The following is a 9,917-nucleotide window of genomic DNA, read 5'->3' as shown; positions in this document are numbered from 1 at the left end:
AGGACTGTTTTGTTATCAGTTAGAAACAATTTGGCTACAAGTCACAGAAAGCAATTAATAGAGGTTCATTTATATCATGTACAAAATGTCCAGAACAGCAAAGGAAAAATATATACATATAAATATATGTATATGTGTTTTTGTGTGTTTATTATGTATTTTGGTTTAGCTGCTCATATTGGGCCGATGTCACTGTGGTTCTCTTGGCCTTTCCCTCATAGTTGCAAGGTGGCTGCTGCAGCTCCATACATAGTGTTTGCATTCCAGGCTCAAGATGGAGGGGAGGGGAGGTAGAGTCACAGCTGACTCATTTTATTAGGAAAGAAAAAACTCCCCAGAACTTTCCACATCCCAGCAGAGTTCTGTTTATATCTCATTGGCCAGAGCTGTGTCATATTGTTACTGAACCAGGTTTGTTTGCCTGACATGCAGCAAGCTAAACCCTGAGGCACTGAGGTCTGCAGCAGAGAAAGGGTTTATTCACGAGGGAGCCAAGTGAGGAGACAGGAGAGCAAATCTCAGATCCGCCTCCCAAAAGGCAAGAGGCTTGAGATATTTATGGGATAAAGAAGCAGGGTGGTTGTAAGGTGTGGGGAAAGGTGATTGGAAGTAGGGAAAAGGTGAGTTAATCGGTGCTCTGTGCAGGCTTAATTTTAGTGTCGGTGGTCCCCACTAGACTTAGCCAGCCTGAATTGGGCAGAAGCCGACTCCAAATTTCTGTAAAACAACTTAAGCCCCTGTTACTATAGTGACCCCTATGTCAGAAGCATTATCTATTGGGGTGGTTAAGAAGTCTGGTGATATATTACCTAGGCTACGTGAAGCTTGGAGGGGGGAGGGTATGCAATTAGAGAAAGGGGGAAAAAAGAACAACTAAAGCAGGCTTAATCAGTAAAGGAAGGTTACAAACAGTGGGGTTTCTAACAAGTTGTTTCCTTATCTGTTGTTCTATAAGACACATTCAAGGATTTCTGTTAAGACACCAGCTTCTGTTAACCCTATGGGGCACAGTCTCAATATGGCCATCCTATCTGCAAGGGAGGCTGGGAAGGCAAATTATTCAGCTAGGCACATTTCAAAGGAAAAAATAGGGAATCAATATTTACAGACAAATGAAAGTGTCTGCCAGAACACAAACGTACCACCACACACACACACACACACACACACACACACATGCACGCACACACTCACACACACAAAAGATAAATTGGACTATATTAAAACTAAGAACTTCTGTTTGTTCATCAAATAACTCCATAAAGAGAGTGAAAAGGCAAACAGCACTGGGGGGAAAAGTGCTGAAAAGGAAATAAATGCAGAATATACATTTAAAATATATAAAAGTCAGACAACCCATTAGAGAAGAAAAAGGCAATAGAAAAACAGTAACTTCACAAAAGAGAGTATCCAAATTGTCTATAAACATTTAAAAATGTACTCACCGTCATCAGGGGAATATACGTTAAAACCATAATGAGTTACAATTTTACATCCACCAGGATGACTAAAATAAAAGATGGAAATTAACAAGTGCCGATGAGGATGTGAAGCAACTGGAACTCTCGTACTCTATTGGTAGGAGTGAAAATTGGTACAGTCACATTGGAAAGCACTTTAGCTTCTTTTTTTTTGTGGGGGGGTACGTGGGCCTCTCACTGTTGTGGCCTCTCCCGTTGCGAAGCACAGGCTCCGGACGCGCAGGCTCAGCGGCCACGGCTCACGGGCCCCACTGCTCCGCGGCATGTGGGATCCTCCCGGACCGGGGCACGAACCCGTGTCCCCTGCATTGGCAGGCGGACTCTCAACCACTGCGCCACCAGGGAAGCCCTGTTATTCCTTTTCATCTTTTATCTTTGTTCTGTTCTTCTGGGGATCCAATTATATGCACATTTATTCCTTGAATCTCTTCTCCAGTCTGTTTATCTTCCCCCATCCCCACCCCACCCTTTCTCTCTGAGTTTTAGAACCTTTTAATCTATTCTTCAGATTCACTGACTTGATCTGATGCAGCATACAATCTTCTGTTAACTGCCTCTGTGGCTTTTAAAAAATCAATACATACTATTTTCATCTCTGGAATAGATTTATATGGTGGGTGGCGATCAGAAAGAATGTTGGAACACTGATGGGTGGAGCCTTGTCACAGCTCCAGGGAGCAAGATAAGTCCTAGGGTAGAGGGAACTGAGCTCTCCTAACCGGGCTGGTGCCCTGAGGTCAGCCTGCACTGGGAACCACCTGATAGCAGCCAACAGGAATTTGTTCTACAGGGCTCAGGCAAGCAGCCAGCTGGGGCTGGGAATTGGGCAGACCCTTCAATGTTGTGTCTGTGGCTAATTTCTCCTTGGCTAGGGTTCCGTGCCAATGAACCACTATGCTGGAGTGTAATGAAATGTTTAAGCCTAGGGTTTTTGCAGTCAAAGAGAGTTACTTAAGTTCTCAGAGCCTCAGTTTCCTTTTCTGTAAAATGGGAATAAGACTTGTACCCATTTTGTAGGCCGTTGCAAGGATGGAATGAGATTATGTATATGATATATCAGGCTGGTATCTGGCATACAGTAAAGTTTTATCAATGTTAACAATTATTGTTATCTAGGCTTGCTTTTTTAATTTGCAGTATGTCTGGGGGAGATAAGAGGAGCAAAACTTTTGCCCCAGTTTGGAGGTATATCTTTAGCTATCTCTAAGAGCCCCATGTGTATAGCAGCCAATAGCAAATGAAAGCTCCCTGCTTGGACCTGTGCCTTCCCAGACTTCCCTTTGGCTGGGACATAGCACAGAACATCTGGGTCTTCCCCAACATGCTGCATCTGTAAATGAGGCCTAAGGCCACCTCAAGAAGGTGAAAAGTCTCAGCACTCACTACCCATACCTAATCACAGTAAAAAATCTGAGGATAAAAGGAGTTACTTGGATATCATCAAAAAAGCTAGATTTAGCAATAAAAGGGTTATCATGAGATCAAGTGGAGAAGAATGTAGGCCAAAGGAGGTTTCAAAGAGCCATAGATGAAGTCCTGTGTTGCAAAATGCGGATGTTTAAATTATGGCTCTGGCCCAATGCATTGGAGCAGCTCTCTCTCTCTCTCTTTTTTTTTTTTAACTTTTTAAATTTCTATTGACGTATAGTTGACTTACCATGTTGTATTAGTTTCAGGTGTCAACTCTCTTTTTAAGCCTGCCCAGCATCTAGCGCTATGGCTGGACTGACAGTGAAGGCAGAATGACTTCCAACTTTTTGCCTGACGAACTGCGTAGATAGAGGCACCATTAGTTGACATTTGGAGAAGATAAACAGATTTGGAGAGGGAAGAGACCAAGTCCAGTTTTGAATATAGAGACTTTTGAGGTGTTTGAAGGGTACCTAGGTAGGTATGTTTAGAAGGCAATTGAAAATGTGGATCTGGAGCTCACAGAAAGTTATATAAAGATGGACGATGAGGGAATTCCCTGGGGATCCAGTGGTTAGGACTCCATGCTCTCACCGCCAAGGGCCCAGCTTTGATCCCTGGTCAGGGAACTAGATCCCACAAGCTGTGCCACGTGGCCAAAAACAAAAGGAGATGGAGAATGAGAATTGTAAATAAGAAGGGGACAATGTCCACTGTGGGCAAGAACAAGACACCCCAGGTTATAAAGTAGAGTGAGAAGAGGACTAAGGAGAAAACCATAGAGAATTGCCATTTGGCGAGGAAAAATGGAGGAAGGAAGGCCAGCAGAGAAGATGGAGAAGGAATAAAAAGCAGAGAAGTAAGAGCAAAATTAGGGCCTAGCTTTGAGACCACCAGACATCTTAAGGAGAATTCTGATTCACAGGAAATGAAATTGAATTTTTTTTTCCCCAAGTCAAAAGAGCTTTTATTCATCTTTAAAACATCACATGTCACAAATGAGTCTGAAGAATCATCTGGTATCTTTCTGTTTCTGTAGCCAGACCACTCGGATCTTGTTCATCAGCCTACTGAACTGTTCCTTTCTCAGAAACATAGATACCATCCAAAAATTTTCTGATATCCTTGTTTTGAACTGCTGTGGCTTGCTGAATCAAAGCAGCTGAATTTGACACAAGTTCAGTGTCATTTCCTTCAAGAATCAACTCATCTTTCTGGGCTTGAGATACTGAACAAACAACACCTGGCCTCATCTGAGCCCTGCGGATGTATTTTTCACCCCCAAAATTTTGGATTTCAACAAGAGAACCATTCTTCTGAATAACGACATTGATGGGGAAGTGAGCATACACAGACCTCATCTTGTAACGGAAGCCCAGTGTAACACCCTTGATCATGTTCTGTACATGACTACAGATAGTGCGAACAGTTGCCAGTTCCTTTCTATTCCCCCACCATTTGTCAACCCGGAGCCTCTTCTTTTTCTTCCCAAGGAGACTGAATTCTACATTGATGTGATCAAAGTCCCTCCTCAGGGTGCCTCTGGGGCCCTTCACAATAACTGTGCATCCCTTCAGAGTAATGTTGACATTTTCTGGAATGTCGACAGTCTGATTGCTGAGAATCGTTTTCATTCTCACAGTAGATGTGGCAAAGAGCTGAAATTGAATTTTAAAGGCATGAAAACATACTCAACCTCACTCATAATGAAGACATGTACAATAAAACAATGAAGAGGTAGCATTTTAAAAAAAATCTACCAGACTGGCAAGAATGGAAAAGTTTAACACAGTGTTTGAGAGGATGTGGGGAAATAGACACTTTAAAATAGTAAGGATATACACTTTTTGGCTTAGTAATTCCATTTCTAGGAATCCACTGGATGGATATGCTTATACATGGGTACAGAGAGGTTTGTACAAGGATCTTCATTGCAGCATTATTTGTTGTAGCAAAGGGTTGGAAACAACCTAAACGTCCATCAATAGAGGACTTGCCATATTAATAATGACATCATTTCAGTGGAATATATGCATATCAGTGGAATATATGGAATTATTAAAACAAACAAGGGAGATCAATAAGTACTAATTTGGAACAATATCTAAGATACCTGAAGTGAAAAACATCAGAAGGAGAATAGAGCAGGATGTGCTATCATTTATGTAAAATTGGATAAGGCTGGCTTTGGAGCCAGACTGCCTTGGTTTAATTCCCAGCCCCACCGCTGTCTATAGCTATGTAACTGGGGGAAAAGCTACCTGTGCTTCAGTTTCCTCAGTCGTCACCTTCACAGGGTTATCAGAGATGTGAAGATTTACTTTTCCCTTTTGTACTTTCTGAATTTTTTTTTTTTTTTGGCCATGCCGTGCGGCCTGCGGGATCTTAGTTCCCCGACCAGGGACTGAACCCACGCCCCTGCAATGCAAGTGCAGTCTTAACCTCTGGGCCACCAGGGAAGTCCCTGAATTATTTTTAAACCATGGCATGTGTAACCCTAATTTTCATTTAATTAAAAATTTTAAACAAAGAAGGTATATGAGTAGCAAATAAGCATGTGGAAAAGATGCTAAATTCATTAGTCATTAGGGAAATGCACTTTAAACCACAATGAGACACCACTGCAAGTCTATTCATATGGCTAGAATTATAAAGACCAACAATACCAAGTGCACCACCCCAAGCCTATATTGCTTTGACAGCTCATTCACATCAAAGAAAATGTGATCCTCCCTTCCCAGTGTACAACTCACCAAGGGATTCATTCTGATTGGTCCTGCCTGAGTCACATGTCCAGCTCTGAACCAATCACTGTGGGGCTGTGAATCACCTTAAAGTGTTGGCGAAGATGTGTAGCAATTGAAACTTTCCTAGGCTGCTGGTGGGAATGTGAAATGGTACAGCCACCTTGGGAAACAGATGGGCATTTTCTTACAAAGTTAAACATAACATCTACACAGTAACTCAGAATTCCACTCTTAGGGATTTACCAAAGAAATATGAAATTTTATGTTCACAGAAAGACTTGACTTGAATGTTCTTAACCGCTTTATTCAAAATAGCCCCAAACTGGAAACACCCCAAAAGTCCATCAGCTTGGGAATGGGTAAACAAAATGTGGCATATCCATACAATGGAATAAAAAGGAATGAGCTAATACTTGCAGCAGCATTGATGAATCTTAAAAAATCCAGAAACAAAACCCCAAATACTGTATGATTCCACTTATATAAAATTCAAGAGAAGGCAAAACTATAGTAATGAAAAGCAGATTAGTGGTTGCCAGTGATGGGGGCTGGGGAGGAACTGTCAAAGAGGCACAAGGGAACTTTTTGGAGTGATGGAAATATTCTGTGTTATGATTGTGGTGGTGGTTACATGACTGTATGTTTGTCAAAACTCAAATACATAAGATTGTGAATTCTATAAACAAAGTTGGATTTAAAAAAAAAAGACTCAGTCTAACAACAACAATTTTTTCTTTTTAAAGGATGACCTCGTGTGTAATGTTCAGTGACAGAGAGAAATTGAATAGGATGAGGATGCGAAGGGATCGTTTGAATGGCTACTTATGTGCCAGGCTTTGCATCTTGGTTGGGGAGGGATAAAGTTGGACCCCAGATTGTCAGGGGTCAATGGGGAGGGAAGAAGTGGAGGTAGTCATCCGAGGACATCTTCCAAGAAATTCACCTGCACATAGATACCAAATAATCATGACTCAACCCTTCTGGTTATGAGAGAAATACAGATTAAAACAATATCACTGTGGCCCATCTGATTGGTATAGTCTGATGGCCTGGGTGGGCCTGGGTGTAGGAAGTGGTGTATAATCTTTGGAAAAAGCAATTCTAAATAAAAAACCCTGCCCCCTCTCCCCACAAATGTCAAGACTTTGACCTGGCCACTCCACTAGCAATTTATCTTAAGGAAATAACTGGACAGCTGGACAAGGGAGGAGGCATACAGTTGTTAAATCAAAGTCTTCTTTATAATGCAAAGCAGTGGAAGCAACCTAAGTATCCAGTAACAGGGGGTTGACTGAGTAAACCAATGGTTTATTCATCCCAGAATTTGCTTTCAGCCTTTGACATTTTTTGATGTACATAATAATTTGGGAGAGGAAGGAATTGGGTGAGGAGGAAATGGTGATGGCAGGGAGATTTATATTTTTGCCAAATACCCTTTCCTACCTTTTGAATTTGGGACCATGTGAATCTATTGCCTACCAAAAAGTTAAAATAAAAATTTTAACACAATAAGAATTATATCTGGAGCTATAATTACTAAACATGGAAGGCCATTTACAATACAGTGTTTAGTGGGAAAAATGCATTGCAGGGCAGGGTGAGCATATATTTGTAAAAAAATGGATTCATATGGGTAAAGCATGACAGGAGGAACAACAAAACGTTAGCTGTAGTTGTGTCTGGATGGTGGTTTTTGGTGACCATGATTTTTTTTTCTCTTTTTATATTTATATTTTCTAGTTAGTAAAAGAATGATTCATTGTAGGCCTTGTATAATTAAAAATATACACTCTTTGGACATTAGTGGGAAAACTGGTGAAATCAGAAAGTCTATAGTTTAGGTCATAGTATTGAACCAACATCAGTTTCCTAGTTGTGAGCAACAGTTCTCTAAGATGTTCACATGAGGGGAAGCTGGATGAAGGGTATACGGGAACTCTCTGTACTATTTTTGTGGCTCACTTGTAAACCTAAAATAATTTCAAAATAAAAAAGCTTTTAGGGCTTCCCTGGTGGCGCAGTGGTTGAGAGTCCTCCTGCCGATGCAGGGGACACGGGTTCGTGCCTCGGTCCGGGAAGATCCCACGTGCTGCAGAGCGGCTGGGCCCGTGAGCCATGGCCGCTGAGCCTGCACGTCCAGAGCCTGTGCTCCGCAACGGGAGAGGCCACGACAGTGAGAGGCCCGTGTACCACAAAAAAAAAACAAAAACAAAAACAAAAAAAAGCTTTTAAAAAGTTTTAAAAATAAGTTTACTGACCTAAAAATATCACTTTTTCTACCATGATAGCGTTGTAGAATGTAGTTAGACATGACCAAAAACAAAGCTTGTTCGTGAAAGGAAGAGGAAGGTAGGGTATCAGGGGAGTGGGATTTTAGGACAGGAGAGATTTCACAGGCAGAGGAGGGCCCAGGAGACTGGCAGAGGCTGAAGGGAAGCATGGAGGGGAGCTGTAATTGAACAAGGTGGCTGAGGAAGGCCGGTGGGACCTTTGGAGGAGGTGCCTCTTAAAGACTGAAGGGAAAAGAAAAGAGACAAGGGTATGTAACTAAAGTTTATTGGCAGGAGAGTTTATGTCAGCCCACCTGGGGAGGTGGGTTTCTCTGGGAGATAGGGGCCAGCTTACCTGCTGAAGGTGGGAGTGATGGGGAAAGCGTGGAGCTTGTGGATGGATGATAGAGGAGGTCTGGAAGCCAAAATACGTTATACAACCAAATGACCGGGAGACTGCGGTATTTCCCAAGTGTCCCAGGAGATAAGAGTCACTTGCAATGCGTTAGAATCACAGGGTCTCTGTGCACCAGGCAAGAGACTTGAAAGCCTGTATATTTAACAAGTACCCCCAGGTGGTTCTTCCCTGGAGCAAAGTAGGAGGAACACTAAAGTATTGCTAAGGTCTGGCTGCTCAGTGCGCTCTGAGGATCAGCAGCATCGGCCTCACCTGGGAGCTGGTTCAAGCAGCACACCTTTTCACACCTGAGAAATCAGCTTCTGCATTTTAAATTTGATCTCCAAGTGAATCATATGCACATCAAAATTTGAGAAGCGGTATGCTAAGTAACCACTGTTGCCATAGATATATACAATTGGCATAAAAATATGGCTGTCCCCACTGGAGAGCCCGCTAGTAGGAAGAGAGAACCTCCCATTTGGACTGACCAGGGTCGTGAGGCTGGAAGATGAAGATGGTGGTGAAGGGGTGGTTGCAATGTTTGAACATGGGTTCTAGGATGGAAGGAAGACAAGGAACAGGGCTGGTGAGCTCAGTGGCTAGGGAAGGCTGAGGGAGTCTGGAGAATCGGATTGGATCAAGAAGCAGGGGTGGAGGGAGTACAGAGTAGGAAAGGTGGAGGGATGAGGGGTATGTTTATATCCAAGGTGTAGCCTTGCGAGTGGGTGGCTACAGAGGAATGGAGATGAAGCTATCTGAGTGAGGGAACTCAAGGGATTGTGAGGTCTTCCGGTTGAGTGGGTCATTCACAGTTCAATTTGGTCAAGGTGAGGATCTATGCCAGTGTGCTCAGCCACCATTCTTTGGGGATCCGTATGATTTGGATGGAACTCACCCTTATCAGGGGTGCGTATGCGACATAGACATGGCCCGTTGGAGTGCACCATCCTACAGCCACAGTGATAAGTAGAGCTGGGCTCGTGGCCCAGGCAGGACCAGTCAGAGTCCCTTAGTGAGTTTGATGTATGTATGCTGGGGAAGGAGGATCTCATTTTCTTGGACATCAATGAGCTGTTGAAGCAATATAGGCTTGGGATAGTAGGGGTGGGGGTCAGAGGCCATCTTCCCAGTGTATGGACAGAAGTGGTCTTGAGAAGTGGCAAGCTGATCAGGGAAGTGGGAGAGAGGGATGGATGAAGCCCCAGTGACTGACTGAACAGCTGCGTCCCTCCACGCCCAAAGCTAGATGCATCTACATGTTTCATTTAAATGAGTCAAAATAGGGACTTCCCTGGCGGTCCAGTGGTTAAGACTCTACGCTCCCAATGCAGGGGGTGCGGGTTCGATCCCTGGTTGGGGAACTAAGATCCCACGTGCCCCGCAGCGTGACCAAATAAATAAATAAGTCAAAATAGTCTCCAACCCCACCCTTTGCAGAAGCCGGTGTGAGCTGGGGTACCTGCCACAACTGAAAAAGCACAAATTCAAGAAGAAAACAGGGCCTCAGGGGCTGAAGTCTCTCGGGGGATGTGAACAGGGCTCTGGATGATGGTGGGTGATTGTGTGTATCAGGTGCAACAAGAGCTTCACAGGAAGAAGGCTGGAAGGA

General features: G+C 43.3%; 1 pseudogene across 1 annotated transcript; it reads right to left on the bottom strand.

Moving 5' to 3' along the window:
* Window positions 1-3,883: 3,883 nt before the first annotated feature.
* On the bottom strand, window positions 3,884-4,542 carry LOC103072268 (60S ribosomal protein L9 pseudogene; annotated as a pseudogene). Its single transcript, XR_456945.1, has one exon. The product of XR_456945.1 is annotated as a 60S ribosomal protein L9 pseudogene (transcript).
* Window positions 4,543-9,917: the final 5,375 nt, after the last annotated feature.

The sequence above is a fragment of the Lipotes vexillifer genome, unplaced genomic scaffold (assembly GCF_000442215.2).
Source record: "Lipotes vexillifer unplaced genomic scaffold, Lipotes_vexillifer_v1.1 scaffold811, whole genome shotgun sequence".
NCBI lineage: Eukaryota > Metazoa > Chordata > Mammalia > Artiodactyla > Lipotidae > Lipotes > Lipotes vexillifer.
Note: the sequence above shows the minus strand (reverse complement) of the source record. Positions and strands in the feature narration are given on the sequence as shown.